This window comes from Saimiri boliviensis, chromosome 3, assembly GCF_048565385.1.
Source record: "Saimiri boliviensis isolate mSaiBol1 chromosome 3, mSaiBol1.pri, whole genome shotgun sequence".
NCBI lineage: Eukaryota > Metazoa > Chordata > Mammalia > Primates > Cebidae > Saimiri > Saimiri boliviensis.
The window spans coordinates 37,532,584-37,552,320 of record NC_133451.1 but is presented as its reverse complement, the minus strand read 5'-3'; the positions used below and the strand labels follow the sequence as shown (position 1 = coordinate 37,552,320).

The window sequence follows — 19,737 nt, the reverse complement described above, 5'->3', positions numbered from 1 at the left end:
ATTTAGCTTTGCAATGTCTTTGTCAGAAATTCACAGTGAGAAAGAGACTTATATACACACAGTATGCTTTGTTGGGGACCAGTTGATGAAGTCCCAGACACTAGTTTAGTCAAGGATTAACTTGAAGGGTAAGAAGTGAGGTAGAAACCAAGTTAGAGCACAAAACTCTTTAAAGCTTATAAATTATTGATATCATGTAGAGCAGCACTATTCAATGGAACTTCTGGTGGTGATAAAAATGTCCTGTCTCAACAAACTAAGCATTGACGGAACATATCTCAAAGTAGTAAGAGTCTTTTATGACAAATCCACAGCTAACAACATACTGAAGGGGCAAAAGCTGGAAGCATTCCCCTTAGGAACCAGAGCAAGATGAGGATACCCACTCTCACCACTTCTATTCAACACAGTAGTTGGAAGTCCTAGCCAGAGCAATCAGGCAAGAGAAAGAAATAAAATAGGAAGAGAGGAAGTCAAATTATCTTTGAAGATGATATGATTCTACAGTTAGACAATCCCATAGTCTCTGCTCAAAGGCTCCTAGATCTGATCAACAACTTCAACAAAGTTTCAAGATACAAAATCAATGAACACAAAGCAGTGGTATTTCTATACACCAACAATGTCCAAGCTGAGAACCAAATCAAGAATGCAATTCCATTCACAATAGCCACAAAAAGAATAAAAGGAATACAGCTAACCAGGGAGATAAAAGAGCTCCACAACGAGAATTATGAAACACTGCTCAAAGAAATCAGAGATGACACAAGTGGAAAAACTTTCCATGCTCATGGATAGGAAGAATCGATATTGTTAAAATAGCCATACTACCCAAAGCAATGTACAGATTCAATGTTATTCCTATCAAACTAGCAATGATGTTTTTCACAGAATTAGAAAAAAAAATTCTAAAATTCATGTGGAATCAAAAAAGAGCCCAAACAGCCAAAGCAATCCTAAGCAAAAAGAACAAAGCTAGCTGCATCATACTACTCAACTTCAAACTATACTACAAGGTTATAGTAACCAAAACATCATGGTATTGGCATGAAAATAAAACACATATGCCAACAGAACAGAATAGAGAACTCTGAAATAAAGCCACACACTTAAACCCTCTGATCTTTGACAAAGCCAACAATAACAAACAATGGGGAAGGGACCTCCTATTCATTAGGTAGTACTGGGATAACTGGCCAGCCATATGCAGAAGATTGACACTGGACCCCTTCCTTACACCATATACAAAAATCAACTCAAGATGGACTAAAGACTTAAATGTAAAACCAAAAACTATGAAAAAGCTAGAAGAAAACCTAGGAACCTAGGAAATACTATCCTGGATGCCGGCACTGGCAAAGATTTCATGACGAAGACTCCAAAAGCAATTACAACAAAAACAAAAATTGACAAGTGGGACCTAATTTAAAAAAAGAGCTTCTACACAGCAAAAGCAACTATCAACAGAGTAAATGGACAGCATACATAATGACAGAAAATATTTGCAACTATGCATGTGACAAAGGTCAAATATCCAGAATCTGTCAGGAACTTAAATCAAAAAACAAAAAACAAAACAAAACAAAAACCATTAAAAAATGGGCAAAGGACATGAACAGACACTTCTCAAAAGAAAACACATATGTGGCCAAGAAGCATATGAAAAAATGCATAACACCACTAATCATTAGAGAAATGCAAATAAAAACCGTGAGATACCATGTCACACATAGATTTTCCCAATAACTCAGAGCTGTCATTGACCACACTTTTACCTTCTCAACAATATATAATATCAAGTTATCATTTATTGAGTGCTTACTGTATCCATGCTTTTTAAATGTACTATCTCCTGTGAGTTCAATGTTATCAGCTCCATTTTACAGATGAGGAAACTGAAGCTCAGAATTCACATTTTTGGTAAACGGTACATTTGAAAATTGAATCCATGTCTGACTTTGAGACTGAACCACATCAGAGCCCTGTCAGCAATGCCATCTGCTTCTTTTCTTACATTCAGCCAGTGGCCAAATCCTAGAGGCTCTTTATTGAGAATCCATATGCTTTCTTTTACCCCTGTTCTCACTGCAAGGTTCTCACTATGGTTCATGTTGACTATTTCAGTATTGGGTTCTCCTGCTCACTGGAGCTCTTCCCCTTACTTCCCATCCTTCACCTCATGGCTCTAATCACATGGCTCTCCTGCTCACACATCCTCAGGAGCTCCCTCTTCCTCTCCCTCCTGAGATGTGGCCACATATTTCACCTGGTATCCAGGGACCTCTGTGCTCTGATCCCACCAGGCTTACCTCCCACGGTTTCCTACAAAACCTTAAATGAGACGTCAGGATCTGTGTACTGCCTGGCACATCCGCAAGAGACCCTCAGGGGGCTGTTGGTTTCCATATGTTGTTCTTTTGCACACTGAAGGCCCAATTAAAATAACCACCTCCTCCATTCTTTGTTCCTCTGGATTGAACATTTTCCTTCTGAACCCCTGAGGGCACTTTGTGTTTATCTCACCTTAAATAGTTAAATTCCTCTTTGATTAGAGTTGCTTCAATTTTTCTATGATTTGTAAATTCTATAAAGACAAAGGCCTTGTTTTGTATTCATAATATAGTACTTAACATGGTTTCTTGCACATAGCAGGAAGCTCAACAAATACGCCTGTTGAGTTATATTAATAGTTGTATAGAGACACTCAGGAGCTCTCTTACACAGGTGGTTCCAAATGACTTGACATTTCCTTATTGTCTTTCTTTTTTGCCTTCACCTCCCAGTTAATTGAGTTAAAATATATTTGTATAAACGAAAGTATCTGCCAGACCTTGAATTCAGTGATAACACTCCTGTAAACAAGTCTACATGTAATAATGGCAACAAATGCAAACGTGTAATAATGGCAACAAATGCAAACTTCCCTCAAGCTGATAATACAAAGTTTAGGCTATTCAAGGTTGCCTGTGGCTGTCGAGGAGCTGGGTCCGAGCCTAGCTGAAAGCGTAAAGAATGATAGAAACCCACTGTACAGAGAAGGGGTAGTACAATAACTACCCCTTATGGGTAGTTTGTGGGAGGTGGTTTATGGGAGGTGAGTAAATTGATGGGGGCTGCTAAAAAGGCTGTTGTCATTTGGAAGTCTACAAAATCTTTGTGAAAACCTCTCTCTGAATCAGGGCTGGCCTAGGGCAGGGGGCTGGCAAACCAGTCTGGCCAAATCTTGTCCTCTGCCTGTTTTGGTAAATACAATTTTATTGGACGAGAGACACACCCTTTGTTTACATACAGAACTGTCAAGGCTCTCTGGCACTACAATAGTAGAGTTCGTAGAGCTGCGTCGAGGCAATACAGACCATGTGACCTGCAAAGTCACAAAGCCTAAAATATTTACTATCTGGCCTGTTTTTGAAAATGTTTGCTTACCCATGGTCTAGGACTCTGCTTGATTGCCACGGCCTAAAGATTTCCCTGTCTTAATTTATTATCCTTGCATGAGCCCTAGGGGCACAACAGTGAGGAGAATGAGTTCATGAATAAATGACACTTCACCATCACTTTTATTCTCTTTTTCTTTTTCCTTTTTTTTTTTTTTTTTGAGACAAAGTCTCACTCTTGTCCTCCAGGCTGGAGTGCAATGGCCTGATAATGGCTCACTGCAGCCTCTACCTCCCGGGTTCAAGCGATTCTCCTGCCTCAGCCTCCTGAGTGGCTGGGATTACAGGCGCCTGCCACCATGCCTGGCTAATTTTTGCATTTTTAGTAGACATGGGATTTCACCATGTTGGCCAGGCTGGTCTCGAACTCCTGACCTCAGGTGATCCGCCTGCCTCGGCCTCTCAAAGTGCTGGGATTACAGGCATGAGCTACCGTGCCTGGCCTATTCTCATTTTTTAAATCAGTAGCTCGTAGACGTTGTCTGATCTTTTTATTTCTTTGTAAGATAATTTGAAAATCCTTATTAATCTGGAGATTAAGAAGCCCCAAACTATTTCACGTTTCTATAAGCAGGAACATCAGAATAAACCTGTCTGTGGTAAACACTCAAGGACAAATAAAAACCTTTATGGATAATCGAATGTACAAGCCTTGTCCTCAATGTGTTATCTTGTTCATAAAGTATCCTAAAATAGTTCAGCATATACTATTTGCCAGGGGCATGTCCCTTAGTTTTAATTTACACCCTAAGGGTGGTTGGATAACATCTGAAGTGCCTTATTCAGGAATATATTATCCAGGAGTATTTAGAAAGCATTTAAAAATCTGTAATGAGGTGTCCAGTTCTTTTTAGAGGGTTCAACTACTGTCTTCTCTGATGGGCACTCCAGGGTATGCTAATTAGCATAAGGGATATGAGAAATAATTTTTCACTGGTGACTTGAAAGGTGCCTCAGATATATGTATCAGCAAGAAATAAGGTACAGGTGCCTTCTCTGCTTCTATACCCAAGACATGAGATTGCATTGAATCCAGCAGCTGACTACCCTTGGGAATAGAGTTTTTCTAGGGCCTTTAGCTGAGTGCAGGACTTCAAAGCCTGAAGGGGACTAGAAGCCTAGCTGTGTCCTGCCTATAGAACACAGGCCTAAAAGGACAGTGAGCTAGGACTTCCCTGAGCGTATAAAAACAGGCTGGTTAACTAAGCCTGGTTGCTAATGCATGTGTGGGTTTATGGCAGAATTCCGTCAGTGAACTTGGATTCATGGTAATTTAGCTCTTGGTAGGGAAGTTGCAGAGGAGGAAACCTATAGCCCTTACCTATCTCTGATGGCCAAATTGCCTTAGGTCAGTTTATCCCAAATGTACAAAAAGTGCTGCAATAAAACTTCCCTGTGGCTGCTCTGCATTCAACCAACATGAACTATCCCTTCAGAACTACCCCAGAAATTCAGCTGTAAGATGTTAAATGAGCATTGTTAAAAAATATTTATGGATTATTGTTTAAAACATTTATGTATAATTTATAAATTTTAGAAATAGTAGATCTTTGCATCTGCTAAATTTAAAAAATGGTCACTGGTCAGGCACAGTGGCTCACATCCCAGCACTTTGGGGGGCCAAGGCAGGCGGATCACAAGGTCAGGAGTTCAAGATCAGCCTGGCCTGTGTAGTGAAACCCTGTCTCTATTAAAAATACAAAACTTAGCTGGGCATGGTGGTGGGTGCCTGTAATCCCAGCTACTCTGAAGGCTGATGCATGAGAATTGCTTGAACCTGAAGGCAGAGGTTGCAGTGAGCCAAGATCATGCCACTGCACTCAGCCTGAATGACACAGTGAGACCCTGTCTCAAAAAAAAAAAAAAAAAAAAAAAAAAAAAGTAATGCAAGATCAGCCCTAATTCAGTTTCTAATTGTGTGTGTATCTCGTGTATCTCTAATCTAAATTTATCTCTATCTCTTACCTCTTACAGGTCTAATTTTCCCCAAATCAAAACAAACAAACAAAAAAAAAATCTTTTTTTTTAGGTGGGGGATTTGGTTGGTTGTTCTGGTAGACCTTATCGACTGTGGTTGCTATTATGATGGGGGAAACGTAACTAATTTTTAGACTGTACCCTTTTGTATGAAATCACTAGAAACTGTGTTTGAAATGCACAGCTGTTTCTGAGCAAGGACTGCTGGAGTCCACCAGGATTACAGTCATGACAAGCACTGTTTCCTGGGACGGTTTCCATCTCTGTCTGGGTGTCCCATAAGCCAGACTTAGAAACCTTTCCTGATTTATGGTTAGGAACACTGATCACTGTAGCCATGCCTCGTGGCCTGGAGGCTAGGGAGACCCGACCTACAGAAACAAGGAGGCTGCTTCAGGGAACTCTGAAGGGTGGCGTATAAAGAAGCCTTTGTGGGCTGGGAATAACTTAGTATTTCATGAGTAAATTCATTCATCACCTAAAATGCTCCCAGAACTATGCAAGGTATTGAAGCAGCACTATCCTTCAGAAATGAATCATGTGTTTGAGGAGCCAACCCAAAAGAGTTAAAAAGTGATGCAAAGCGGCACAGTAAATCAAGGACAGATGTGCCTGAACTAGACTGACCCTGTGTAAGGGAGAACCTTGAAAGTGGCTTTGATGTGGTGGTTCAGGCCTGGTGGGACGAGAGCATGTGCAAATGTCCAAGCATCAGGGATGGATTCTAGTGATTCAGAACAGGCGTCTGAGAGGCCAAGACAAGAGGCTGCGTGGAGGATTAATGAGAGGTGGGAGGGATGGTATTCTGAGGTGGAAAGAGTCGTGCCTCACAGGGGTCAAGAAGTGTGGCCTCTGGTCCCCGTATCTCTTTGTGGGCACACAACTCACTCATTCTTGCTGCACCTCCTCGCCTGCTCCTCTATAAAGCAGGGATGGACAAACTGACCTAGATGCTTTTTTTCCAAACCCCACCTGCAGGACCAGGGGCAAGTTGTGATGACAGAGAAAAATGAGGACAAGATCGCAAGTTTTTCATAAATCTAAATTTATTAAATGTAAAGGCCTGCCTTCATCTCGCAAGTGTAGTCTTTGTGCTTCTCCTTGGTATTAAAATGCCTTTCATTTTATGAAATAGTGGTGACAGTGGATGGTTTTTTATAAAAACTGGCCTCACTTGGCAGAATAAATATTTGATGACATCCTGTGTGAGATCTTATCTCCCGTTTTTGTTTTGTTTTTAAAAGTGCCAGTCAGCGAAGGACCAGGCATAAAAACTCTGGATGAGAGACTCTTAATCAGGTTGTAACACTTTGTATGAGGCTTGGCAAGTCTACGTGCCCAGGATCCAGTCTAGTGTTTGTGGGCTGCCAGGCATTTTGGACCTATTTGCTCCCCTCTTTAAAAACCGCTAGGTGTGAATACCTTCATACAGCCCTTGGTAAGCCAGCTGCAATCTCTGTCCACCCTTCGTAACTCTCAGTACCCTGCACTCCTGCCTCACCAGTCTTTTCTCCCTTTCCCATAACTCTTCCCACCACCCTGCCTTTGCTTACGCTGGTTCCTGTTTGGGCTGTCTTTCCTCCAGCTGCCTGGCAAGATCCTATTCCTCTAGACACCCAATGTCTAATGTTACCTTTCATTAGGATGTTTTCCTTAATCTGCTCCACTCCTTCCAATAAATGAACTGCTCCCTCTTCTCCGTTTTTGACATTTTGCACAGATTTCTATTGCCTGTATTTATGGAATATTTACTTCTGCCATTCTGTCCTCCAGGGCTGTGACCAACAGCACCTAGCTTGGTTTCTGTCCCTCAGATATTTAGTGAATTGAAAGGTATCATGTTTGAGATTAATAAAAGAGAAACAGTGTTCGGTATAAGCCCAGTCAAATAAAGAACGAAAAGGTTATTTATACGGTCTGAATCGCTCAGATTCAAGAAGGCCCCCTCCCACCCTCAAATTCCTTCTGCACTGCCTCACTTGTGCCTCAGAGCCACCCCTAACGTCTCCTTCCTTCACTTAAAGGTTACAAAGTAAGAAGTTGATCAGATTCTCTCCCAAGCTCAGGCTAGATGGAAGAAAGCGGGGAGGAGCCGCAGGCACACGGGTGGGGTCGGAAAGGAGCCCCTAGGCTGCAGAGACGGCAAAAAGAGGGTCTGAGGATACAGCCCGTCTCATTCTCAGTTATCACAGGTTGGCGGAGGTCACAGGAGACATTGATTTAAAAAACCACCTGCCTGTGTCCTTCAACATGTCTAGGGTGGAAACTGATGGGATCAGCAGGGCACAGCTAATGATCTCACAGCCCATAGAGAGATGTCTTCCTACTTAGGAAAAGGCAGTGACTTTCAGGCGCCTGGTCCGAGGTGCCTGGAAATACTCACCGGCTGGCAGGGGCGAGGGCTAGCCGACTGGGTGGAGGGCGTCTGGGGAGCTGGGATAGGGAGTGGGACCCAACCCAGGGGCTGCGAATGGAGGCGGTGCCTGCTTAGAGTGTTGGCGGGACTGGAAGAGCAGGCCGGGCACCGGTCGGTTGCTGGGGGAGGAGTGAGGCCACGGGAGCGGGGAGGTCAAGGCCTGAGCTTCCCTGAGCCCAGGCCGAGGGCAGGCGCACCCTGGGACGAGGCTTCTGTCTTACAGGGACCTGCTCCCTCCGTGCTCGGGCTGGGGGACCCTGCAGCCCGCCTCTAACTTGGCTCCGGGCCCCTGGGGGCACTTTTCCAGACTTGCTTGGTGCCCGGACTGGATACTTGGGGAGATCGAGGCAGGCTCCGCGGAGGTTTGCGCCGGCCGAGGGGGCAGACCCTGAGTGCGGGCGTGTGGGTGTGTGCATGAGCGTGGACCCAGAGCGACACACACTCACACACACACACTCACACGCCCGCACCCACGCAGGGCCCTCGGCCGCGCCGCCCCGGACCCTCACCCCGGAGCCCGGTCCTCCCTGACCACGGTTTCTCACTAACGCAGAGGGCATGATTCGTGGGTCCCGGACTAGGCACCACAGTAAGGTGTTCCCAACCCCCGGGGTGGCGGTCCCGGCGCTCGCCCGCCCGCCGAGAAGGGGATGGGGATCGGGTGCCCAGGGCTCTTACCGCTCAGGCCGCAGAGTGCGCGCGGGAGTGCCCGGCGGGTCCCGCCCCGCCACGTCGGCAGGGCCGGTGGGGACGCGGCCGGAGGGCGGGCGGGGATCAGGCAGGGGGCGGGCGGTTGGAGAGGGGGCCCCGCCCCGCCCCGCCCCGCCCCGCGGGGACCGCGTTGGGCACGCCCGGTCGCCCCCACTCTGAGGGGACCCGGGACGCGCTGGGCGAGCCTCCTGGGAACTTGGCTTGTCCCACCCCTGTGCCAGCGCGGAGAGCCAGAGCTCGCCCCCTGCCCACCCCAGGGCGGGTCTCGGGGTTCGCCAGATCCCTTTCCTTTTCTTAAAAGCGCTCAGAAAACCCCCGCCGCTTCATTGCAAAGAGGTCTCTCAAGTTCAGCCAGAATTTGAGCTCCTGATTCTGCGTTAAGCAGCAGTCCCTGGCCCGGTGAGTGGGAGTGTGATAGATTTAAGACAAACAACGAAAACCCACTTTCCAGAAGGCCAGTTTGGAACTGTGGGTCAAAACTCCGATGCATTAGCTTTGGCCTAGGAAGTCCACATTTGCTCATTTGTCCTAAGTAGGCAGTCAAATGTGCAAATATGGATGTACAGGATGTTTGCTGCAGTTGTTTCTGCGGGGCGGGGCGGGGAGGGGAGCCAGAGACAATCTAAATGTCCCCCCAGTAAGACTGGTGAAGTAAGCTACAGTACTTTCAGACATGGAATATGTTGTAGCCCTTAAAAATGAGAATTCGTTGGCATGGAAGGAAGGCCACATATGAAAGCCTTCCTCAAATACGGCTTAATATGAACTCAGGAGAGGAGGAAGCACAGCCGTGTATAATATGAACTAGTGTTGTAAACATACATGTGTACATGTATTTCATATAAAGGTCGGAGAAATACAATTTAAAAAGTGATTCTTTCTGAGCGATGTATTTAAGGCACATTTGCTCCTCTTTCTCCCACTCTACTTCCTCTTCTTTATAAAAAATTGTAAACTCAAAGTTAACTAAAAAATAGCCTCATCCTCTCCCCTTCAATATCACTACCATTTTTTATAGTATGTGGATCTACTGTAGTTTTCCTAAGCTTATATAAATACATGTACGCATAAACAGCTTTTTGTTTGCTTTTTTATAAAAATGGCAAGATGTTGGCATACTTTGTAAATGTACCCCTATTTATTATATATTATAATCATCTTTCTTAGTCAATACATATCAACCACAACCATTCTTCTAAGACTTGTCTTAGATATTGTAATACGTAATTATATATCATTCAATCATTCTCCTATTGACAGGTGATTAGGTCGTTCCTTATATTTCTCCTCCTTCTCCTTCTCCTCCTTCTCCTCCCTCCCCTCCCTCCTCCCCTTCCTCCTCCTCCTCCTCCTCCTCCTCCTCTTCCTCCTCTTCCTCCTCCTCCTCCTTCTTCTTTCTTCTTCTGAAGTCTCACTTGGTCGCACAGGCTGGAGTGCAGTGGCCTGATCTCAGCTCACTGAAACCTCCCCCTCCTGGGTTCAAGCAATTCGCCTGCCTTAGCCTTCCGAGTAGCTGGGATTACAGGTACGCACAGCCACGCTTGGCTAATGTTTGTATTTTTTAGTAGAGACAGGATTTCTCCATGTTAGCCAAGCTGGTCTCGAACTCCCGACCTCAGGTGATACACCCACCTTGGCCTCCCAAAGTGCGGGGATTACAGGCATGAGCCACCACACCTGGCCATATTTTTTATTTAATATTTTTGTTAAGTATTTTTATAAATATTCAATATAAATTTTTATAATAAATTTTAAGCTACCAAATATTTGTTATTTATTTTTTTAGGGGGACAGAGTCTTGCTCTGTGGCACAGGCTGCAGTGCAGTGATGCCATCTCCATCTCCCGGGTTCAAGCGATTCTCCTGCCTCAGCCTCCCAAGTAGCTGGGATTACAGGCACCTGCCACCACGCCTGGCTAATTTTTGTGTTCTTAGCAGAGATGGGGTTTAGCCATGTTGGCCAGGCTGTTCTCGAACTCCTGACCTCAAGTGATCTGCCCACCTCGGCCTCCCAAAGTGTTGGGATTACATTACATGTCGGATTACATCACACCCAGCCTGTTATTTTTAAAGTCATAGAAAAACTGGAAAGTTATCTTAATGTGAGAGTGGATAGAAACTGCTTTAAATTGAGATCAACAGCCTTTTTGAATTGAGCAAGACTTTGAACCTCAACTAACACTTGGCTTCTGTACCTCAGTTTTTCCACCTGTAAAATAGAGAGCATTGCTCCGCGCCATCCCTTCCAGTTCTCGCTTTGTGAGTGTTATCAAATTACGTTCCAGATGCAGCAGGTGTGTTCTGGTGTAGCGTATACACAAACGTCTGTGTCTCGGACTTCTGCCCGCCCAGAGATAGCAAGCACCTTTGCTAACCTGCCTTCCCTGCCCTGCTGAGCAGTAACAGCCCAATCAGACATTCCCTTTTTAAAGGGCTGAGTCCCTTTTGTCCTTTGACCCAAACCATACCCAATAAAGAAAATAAACCAAGCTATCCTGGCAACAAGTTTGTTTTTAGTTTTGCCAGCTGCAAATTTTGCCCTTTATTCGTGTACCTGCTTCCAGGCCTACCAGATTTTATTTCAGACATTTTACTTTTCTGCATTGTAAAAATTTTCAGTTCATTTAAAAAACTCTGGAGTATTTAAAACATATAGAAAAGTAAAGAATAATATGACAAGTACTTATTTGTGTAAAAAATACAGCAAATATTGTGATGATACCTAGATTTAACAAAACTTTTTTGCAGTATTTATTTTAGAGCTTCCTTTTCAAAGAAAACACTGTTACAGATATGTCTGAAACCCTGTCCCTTCCATTCTCCACCATCTCTGCAGGCAGCCATTGTCTTGAGGCTGTTGTATATCCCTCCCACCCATATTTCTTTCTTTCTTTTTTTAGGGATAAGATCTTATTCTGCCACCCAGGCTGGAGTGCAGTGGTGTGGTCATGGCTCAGTGCAGCCCCAAACGCCTGGACTCAAGCAATCCTCATGCCTTAGTCTCACATGGAGCTATAACCACAGGGTGCCACTGCACCCAGCTGATTTTTTAATTTTTTGTAGAGTCATGGTCTTGCTGTGTTGACCAGGCTGGTCTCAAACTCCTGGCTTCAAGCAGTCCTCACAAAGTGCTGGGATTCCAGGTGTAAGCCAGCATGCACAGCCCCGTTCCACTCATATTTCTGCACATTTACTGCATGTGTCCTCACCTATAATTGCATATATAGTTGTTTTTCAACATTTTAGAATATTAAGAACATCCTGTTCACTTGTTAACTTGCATTATATTTTTGAGAGTCATTCATATTCATACATGTAGTTCTAGCATATGATGTCAAAGTCTTCATAGGATTGTATAAATGTGCCACAATTTATTTTCCTTATTGAGATACTTTTTTTTTTTTTTTTTTTTGAGACAGAGTCTGGCTCTGTTGCCCAGGTTGGAGTGCAATGGTGTGATCTTGGCTCACTGCAACCACTACCTCCCAGGTTCAAGCAATTCTCCTGCTGTAGCCTCCCAAGTTGTTGGGATTACAGGCGCCTGTTACCATGCCTGGCTAATTTTTGTATTTTTAATAGAGGAGGGGTTTCACCATGTTGGCCAGGCTGGTCTGAAACTCCTGACCTCAGGTGATCTGCCTACCTCGGCCTCCCAAAGTGCTGGGATTACAGGCGTGAGCCACTATACCTGGGACCCTCATTGATATACTTTAATGCATTTCATGTTTCACTCAATTACATGTAATGCTACAATTACCATTTTCAATATATTTTCTAGTATCCCAGGCTAGAAATGGAATAGCTGATTTCCCTTTACTAGACATTGCTGAATTGGCCTTCATTATGGGTCTACCATTTATTCAACACAACTTTTCTGAAAGCATACACTATGTACCAAATACTGCTGTAGTGTTCAGAATACAAAAAGAGCAAAGCAAACTCCTGGTCTTCAAAAACTTACACTCCATAGAAAGGGAGATAGACCCTAACTAGATCACATATGAGGTGGTAGAGTAAAGCAGGCTGTAGAATCTAGGGTCTAGTCTAGGGAATGATGGGTGGGACCAACTGTGGTCAGGGAAGTCCTTACTGATAAAGCGACATTGCAATGCAGACTTGAAGGAAGAGATGAACAGTGACCATATCTGTAGACAGTCTCAGGCAGAGGGCACTACATGAGCAGTTTGGGAACAAGGATGATGCATTCACAGAGAGGCAAGGCAGCCGCTGTGGCTGGAGCAGAGCGAGAATAGGGGAGAGCAGGGCATGAGGTCACAGACGTCGTGGAGCCTGAGAGCTGGGCAGACCAAGCAGTGCCTTGCAAACCACAGTAGGCATTTTGGTTTATTTTTTGAGTGACATGGGCATTCTCACGGCTTTTGAGTATGATTCTAGTATCTGACTCTAGTCATACTGGGATCACATGAAGGTGGGAGGGGAAAAGATGGAGCCTGGGATACCAGTTAGGAGGCTGTTGCAGTTATCCATGTGATAGACAAAGATGCCTTTGACCACCTTGGGAGTGGTGGAGGACATGAGAAGTGTTCGCTTATGGACATATTTCAAAAAAAAAAAAAAAATCTAATGAATTTGGCCCATGGGTTGGATGTAGAGTTTGAGCAAAAGAGAAAGTAGTCATTAATTACTCCAAGGATTTTAATCGGAGTCACAGGAAGAGAAGAAATATTATATATTGATATGAGGAAGGAAGCAAAAAGGGCAGGTTTGGAGTTAGAGACAGTAAAGATTCAAGCATTTGGTTTGCAACAATAATGGTTTAGCAAGTATTTAGCAGGCTATTGAATGTGAGAGTCTGAAGTTCAAGGAAGTCTGGGCTGGAGATCATAAGTGAGGAGATATCAGCAAACAGATGGTTTTGAAGGACCAGGATGAGAGTGCATGGAGCTAGGAAAGTGGTCCAAGACTGTTGTGGGCATTCCATGCCAGAGATGTAAAGATGACCCAGCAGGAGACTGGGAAGGAATGCCAGTGAGTTAGCAAGAAATTCAGGGAAGGGAGAATGGGAAGTGGGAGTATGGGGTCTAAGAAGCCAGGTCAGAAAACTTTTCGAGATCTTTCAACTACGTTAAATGCTGCTAGTAGTTTGAATAAGCTAAACACTGAGAATTGATCATGGATTTAGCAATGAGGTGGTCATCAGTGACCTTGAATAGAGCTATTTCTTCTGACTAGTGAGGGAGGAAACCTGATTGGAGTGGATTTGAGAGAGTGAGAGGAGAACGATTAGAGATGGGCAGGAAACAGCTCTTGCCAGTTCTAGTATATAGAGGGGCAAGGAGGGGAATGTTGTGGATTCAAAGGGAGGGATTTCTTTTTTTTTAAGATGGGATAATTTATTGCTTTAAAAGGTGATTGGGGCCCAGGTGTGGTCGCTCATGCCTGTAATCCCAGCACTTTGGGAGACAGAGGCAGGCAGATCACTTGAGGCCAGGAGTTCAAGATCAGCCTGGCCAACATGGTGAAACCTCATCTCTACTAAAAATACAGAAATTAGCTGGCAGTGGGGGTGCACACCTGTAATCCCAGCTACTAAGGAGGCTGAGGCATGAGAACCCCTTGAACCTGGGAGGCAGAAGTTACAGTGAGTCAAGATCGTGCCACTGCACTCCAGCCTGGGTTATAGGAGTGAAACCCTGTCCAAAAGGTGTGGGTGGGAGTGGGGTGGGGAAGAAAGGTGATTGGAATAATACATCGGAGCAGAAAAATATTGATGCAGTAGAGGGAGGATAATTGCAAGAGTGCCTTCCTTGAGTAGGTGAGCAGAAAGGGGATCCAGTACTCAGTGGGAAGGGGCTGGCTCTTGGCACAGAGAGTTCATTCCAAAGCACAAGGAAAGTGCAGGTAGAACGTGTGCAGGGGAGGCTCGTAGAATTTTAGGGGAAGATGTGGAAATGTTCTTCTGGTAGCATCTATTTTCCTTGTTCAACTGAAGCATTATCACCAGAGAATGTTGGTTTTCAGCAAGAATGCTTCAGCAAATATTTAATAGGCTGTTGACTATGACAGTCTGGAGTTCAGGGAAGTCTGGGGTGGAGCTAGTAATTGAGGAGACATCAGCAAGCAGATAGTTTTGAAGCTATAGACCCAGATGAGAATGCATGGATGTAGAAGAGAAGTGGTCTAAGACTGAGTCTTGGGTATTCTGTCAGAGAGATAAAGAGGACCCAGACAGGAGAAGGACATTTTGGAAGGGTAAGCAACAAGAGGAGGCATGAGAGAGGAAAGCAGGAGAGCGAAGGGGTTAGGGGAGCGTGGTGAGGAGGGTAGCAGGACTGCTGTTCTCTCTTGAGGCTGGGACCCAGTCATAAATTTCAAGCAAGCCAGTCAGCATGGGTGTGTATTTTCTCCAACTATGTTCAGCCGCTCAGGCTCAGTGTAGTCCAGTGGAGAGTTGGATTTAAACTGGGTCAAGGAAAGAGGAGTCGGTGGCTGCAGAAGAATGTTTAAGAGGATGGAGCATGATCTTTCAGTCCAGTGCAGTGAAGCTGGGGAATCACTGACATCAGAGAAAGAGTTGGAGGTAAGAGACGGAAAGTGGGATCCAGGCCACTGAGATTATGAAGGGGGTACAGCCATTGCTAATAACGATAACTAGGATATAATAAGGGAATGCATGACTGAGGTGGGGTGCAGGACAAGATCATTAGAAGAGAGAACTGAAGAGTCTCTATGTAGCTATTGAAATCACTAGAATTATGAAAGGGGTGGTATCGGGCTTCGATAGTGAGTAGTGCTAAAATACTTGATGAAGCAATGGGGCTCAGAAGATGACTTCAACCAGAAGGAGCAGGTTTGCCAGAAGGAACAGTGATATCTGGAAGTAGCAATGAGAGTCAAGAACACCTGCACCAACTCCCAGGCCCTGGGGTGTGAAGGGTGCAGCCAAGAACATGTAGACCACTAGAGGGTGCTGTGCTCAGGCCAGAGTGTAGGTCTCAGTCCCCTGATCTTCATGAGATGAGAACGGAAGGGACTCACCTGAAGAGCTTTCGAAGTAAAACGTATGCCCAGCCCCTCCCAGATCACTTAGATCCGAATCTCCAGACATGTATGTGCGCTCCTATTTCTTCATGTTCTAGCCACCATTTGATATGATGAGATGTTTTAAATTTTGTCCACTTTAGGGGTGTATAGTAGTGCCTCCTGGCTGTCTTAATTTGCATTTTCCTATGTTCTAATGAGGATGCATACCTTTCCATGTGTTAGAGTTAGTTTTGTTGCCTTTTCTGTTATCCGTCTGTTGATATCCTTTGCTCACTTTCCCCCATGGGGGTTGTTAGTCATTTTAAAATTGATTGGTAGGAAACCTTTATGTATTTTGTACATTAACCCTTTTATGATTATACATGTTGCAGATACCTTCTCCCAGTCTATGGTTTGTCTTTTTTTAATTCAGCAGAGAAGTTTAGGTTTACTGTCAATACTTAATATATAAATTATCAGAATTGTTTTGAGATGAGTCTCACTCCGTTGCCCAGGCTAGATGTAGTGCAGTGGGATCTCAGCTCACTGCAACCTCTGTCTCCTGGGTTCAAGCGACTCTTGTGCCTCAGCCTCCTGAGTAGCTGGGACTACAGGCACCCACCACCAGGCCCAGCTAATTTTTGTGTTTTTAGTAGAGACATGGTTTCACCGTGTGGGCCAGGCTGGTTTTGAACTCTTGACCTCAGGTGATCTGCCTGCCTCAGCCTCCCAAAGTGCTGAGATTACAGGTGTGTAATCTCAGTCTTATCTCTGTCGAATGTGTAGCTTATGATATTGATAATTATCACAGAACTTATTTTAAAGCTGTTGGTGGGCACAAATATTTATTTATTAATTGTCTGGGGAAAGACAAATAACATTTTTTAAAAAGTAAAAATCATCAAAATAATGTGTTGTCTGTGTCTGTATTGGGACAGTATATTTGCTGGCCTTTGATTATGTTTATGATACTTATCCCACTGTGACACTATTTTTAAAAAATTAATATGTATAGTAAAAAAAGTAATATATGTGTTATACATATAAAAATAATATATATAGTAAAAAAAAATTTAAACAGGAAAAAAAAGCATAAAATGGCGAAGAGGCTGGGCAGGGTGGCTCAAGCCTGTAATTCCAGCTCTTTGGGAGGCTGAGGTGGGAGGATTGCTTGAGCCCAGGAATTCCAGACCAGCCTGGGCAACATGGCAAAATCTTGTCTCTGTAAAAAAAACATATATAAAAATTATCTGTACATGGTGGTGCGTGCCTGTGGTCTCAGATACTTGGGAAGCTGAGGTGGAGGGATCACCTGAGCCGGGGAAGTCAAGGCTGCAGTGAGTTGTGACTGTGCCACTGTACTCCAGCCTGGGCAACAGAGCAAGACCATGTCTCACACACACACACACACACACACACACACACACACACACACAAAGGCGAATAATTTCTTTCTCTTAGTTCTCCTGCTCCAAGGTAAACATTTCTTATGTATCCTTTGAGAAAAAAGATTCATATGCCTGTATCAACATAACTTTGTAGACCCTTGTATTAAGTTTCCTGTAGCTACCATGACAAGTCATCACAGTCTTTGTAGCTTATAACAACAGAAATTTGTTCTCTCAAAGTTCTGAAGGCCAGAAGTTCAAAATCAGGGTGTTCATACGGTGATGCTCTCTCCAGCCTCTGGTGGCTCCAGGCATCCCTGGCCTTGCCTTGTGGCTGCAGCACCCCAATCTCTGCCTGTGTTTGCAAATGCTCCGCTTCTCTCTGTGTCTCTCTGTGTATGTTAGGAGGACACGGAGTGTCTTATAAGGCAGCATGGTGTGATGATTAAGTGCATGGGCACTGGGGCCAAACTGCCTCGGTTCGAACCCCAGCCCCACCACTGACCAGCAGTGCAAGCTTGAACCATTACCCAGCTGCTCCTGCCTCGGTGCTAAGTGGAGACGGTGTGACAGTACTTATCTCATAGCACTTTAATGAGGGAATGCTTGGAAAGTAGTCATGGCAATGCCTGGCAAGAAGATAACCTATGTCAATGTGTGAGAGACTAGAGTTTATACAATTGATGTCATACTCTCCTTATGGTTCAGCACCTTGATTTTCTTCCTTCCTTCCTTCTTTCTTTCTTTCTTTTTTTTTTTTTTTGAGATGGAGTTTCGCTCTTGTTACCCAGGCTGGAGTGCAATGGCGCCATCTCAGCTCACCACAACCTCCGCCTCCCGGGTTCAGGCAATTCTCCTGCCTCAGGCTCCTGAGTAGCTGGGATTACAGGCACGCGCCACCATGCCCAGCTAACTTTTTTGTATTTTTAGTAGAGACGGGGTTTCACCATGTTGGCCAGGATGGTCTCGATCTCTTGACCTCGTGATCCACCCGCCTCGGCCTCCCAAAGTGCTGGGATTACAGGCTTGAGCCACTGCGCCCGGCCCTATTTCTTTCTTTCTTTCTCTTTTCTTTCTCTTTCTTTCTTTCCTTCCTTCCTTCCTTTCTGCAAGAAGATAATTTATGTAAATCTGTAGTAGACTAGATTTTATACGATTGATGTCATATTCTCCTTAAGGTTCTGCACCTTGATTTTCTTTCTTTCCTTCTCTTTTTTCTTTTTTGCCAGAGTCTTGCTCTGTTGCCCAGGCTGCAGTGCAGTGGCACACTGTCGACTCACTGCAAACTTTGCCTCCCGATTGTCCTGCCTCAGCCTCTCGAGTAGCTGGGATTACAGGTGCCCACCATGATGCTCAGCTAATTTTTCTACTTTTAGTAGAGACGGGGTTTCGCCATGTTGGCCAGGATGGTCTCGATCTCTTGACCTCGTGATCCACCCGCCTCAGCCTCCCAAAGTGCTTGGATTACAGGCGTAAGCCACTGCACCCGGCCCTCTTTCTTTCTTTCTCTTTCTTTCCTTCCTTACTTCCTTCCTTTCTGCAAGAAGATAATTTATGTAAATCTGTAGTAGACTAGATTTTATACAGTAGATGTCATAGTCGCCTTAAGGTTCTGCACCTTGATTTTCTTTCTTTCCTTCTCTTTTCTTCTCTTTTTCCTTTTTTGCCAGAGTCTTGCTCTGTTGCCCAGGCTGCAGTGCAGTGGCACACTGTCGACTCACTGCAAACTTTGCCTCCCGATTGTCCTGCCTCAGCCTCTCGAGTAGCTGGGATTACAGGTGCCCACCATGATGCTCAGCTAATTTTTCTACTTTTAGTAGAGACAGGGTTTCATCATGTTGGCCAGGCTGGTCTGAAACTCCTGACCTTTGGTGATCCTCCTGCCTCAGCCTCCCAAGTGCTAAGATTGCAGGCATGAGCTACCATGCCTGGTCTGCACCTTGATTTTCTTCACTTCATAGTGTGTCCTGAAATCTTTATGCCTCAGTATACAAAAAAGCATATGATTTACATAGAATTCCAAACTCCTTACTATTAGGACTTCTCTTCTGTATCAGTCACTACTCCAGCCCCTTTACATTCATCATCTTTCCTAAAAGTACTCCCATTTTGTGGATGAACAATGGAGGTTAAGGAACTTGTCCCAAGCCTCACAGTAAGTGGCCGAGTAGAGAGTTCGGCCCAGTACTGTCTGTTTCTTTGATTGCTTAACTGTCATTGCTGTCCTCCCTATTACTTGATTTTTGTGTTTTTGTCATCCCCTTGCAGACATTTCTGAGTTATGACAGCCTCGACAAGAATAGTCTCCTGGTTCACGAACGTCGGTGTTGTGATGCAGTCTCCTAGAGAGACACGTCAGTGTGCCCAGATCTGCAGTGAAGGTTGTGTGTTTTCTTAAGATTTTAGTCTACGGTTACTTGAAATTCCCTCAAAGCCACACCCAGCCCCTTTCCTTGGCTTGTTTCGCAAATCTGGTTTCCCAGGGTCACAGATACCTGCTGTTTTCTAGCTGTCTGTCTCCTTTTGCCAGTGGAGCAGAGACCTATCCACTCGTCACTGAGCCTCTCCAGGCCTGAGGAGACTTCCTGTTATGTTTGATGAGTAAGGATGAATCATAAGAAGCTGGCCTTTCTCTTCCTCCTGAAAGCAGAAGTGATTCTTACTGAGATGTCCAACTTTGTCATTAGCCAAATTGTAAGATTTTAACTTGTTTTTTATTTTTAATTTTTAATAATGACGAGATCGTGCCAGACAGTGAGATTAATTATAGAATGATTGTTTCGCTGATGCCGTCTGTTCTTTGCAGAACTTCAGTTCGGTGAGA

At 44.6% G+C, this 19,737-nt stretch overlaps 2 protein-coding genes across 7 annotated transcripts in view; one reads left to right on the top strand and one right to left on the bottom strand.

Moving 5' to 3' along the window:
* Window positions 1–8,582, bottom strand: part of FAM114A1 (family with sequence similarity 114 member A1) — a 94,559-nt gene extending 85,977 nt beyond the window's left edge. For all 3 annotated transcript variants that reach the window (XM_074396015.1, XM_039468524.2, XM_074396016.1), the window contains exon 1: window positions 8,509–8,582. The gene's annotated coding sequence lies outside the window, so the exon portion shown is untranslated. The remainder of the gene's footprint in view (window positions 1–8,508) is intronic.
* Window positions 8,583–8,684: 102 nt separating this feature from the next.
* Window positions 8,685–19,737, top strand: part of TLR6 (toll like receptor 6) — a 42,878-nt gene continuing 31,825 nt past the window's right edge. The window contains exons 1-2 of one of the 4 annotated variants that reach the window (XM_074396010.1): window positions 8,685–8,940; window positions 19,182–19,294. The gene's annotated coding sequence lies outside the window, so the exon portion shown is untranslated. The other 3 variants (XM_074396011.1, XM_010338192.3, XM_074396013.1) reach the window with 3 other exon arrangements.